Raw genomic sequence first — 766 nt, forward strand, 5'->3', positions numbered from 1 at the left:
GCGGGATGTAGTGCGCGGGGTCGGAGCCGCCCAGGACCAGCTCTCCTCCGTCGGCCGCTTCGGGGTCCCTGCGGGGCACAGTGCTGTCAGCGGCCGGCTCCCGGGGGCCCCGGGCTGAGGAAGAGCCTCCTGCCAGCGTGGGGGAGGGAGGGCCAGAGCTCAAGGTGGGGTGGCGGCAATCAGGGGGCGCTGATGTTGGGTCCAGAAGCAAGGCGCTGGGGTTTGGGGGGGAAACAGCCTTCCTGAGGTGTCTCCACATCCAGAACCCGACTTGCTGATGTTGCGGGATGAGCTGAGGGGCAGGGACTCGGTGCTGTGTGGGGAACTAGGAAGGCCAAAGCCACTAGGCGGTGGCCGGCTCCCGAGTGGGTCCAGTGGAGCGACAGGGGCTGCAGGGCTCCCGCCTGGTCCGGGGCGGCGCGGGGCCTCCTCCTGAGCCGAGGCAGAGCTCCTGGGACTGGGGTTGGCAGTGCTGACTTCCAGTGTGTGCTCTCAGGTGGAATGTGGGCATTTATGGTGGACTGGGGGTTCCTGAGGTGAAGACTTGGTGGGCAGGGAAGTGCCCCCAGTGGGAAGGGAGTGGACATGTCACTTCCTGGCTTGAGTTGCACACATGGAGAAGGTAACGTGACGGAGAGTTTCGCGGGGGCTCAGCTCGGCTTAGTGTGTGACGCTTGTAAGGAAGGCCCGGAAGATCCTCCTCCCGGAAGGCGGCTGCATGAGCCGGGTCCTCCCGAGGGGGTGGGTGACGTCCTGCAGGAGGGTG

The sequence above is a fragment of the Condylura cristata genome, unplaced genomic scaffold (genome assembly GCF_000260355.1).
Source record: "Condylura cristata isolate star-nosed mole 26May11 unplaced genomic scaffold, ConCri1.0 scaffold00041, whole genome shotgun sequence".
Taxonomy (NCBI): domain Eukaryota; kingdom Metazoa; phylum Chordata; class Mammalia; order Eulipotyphla; family Talpidae; genus Condylura; species Condylura cristata.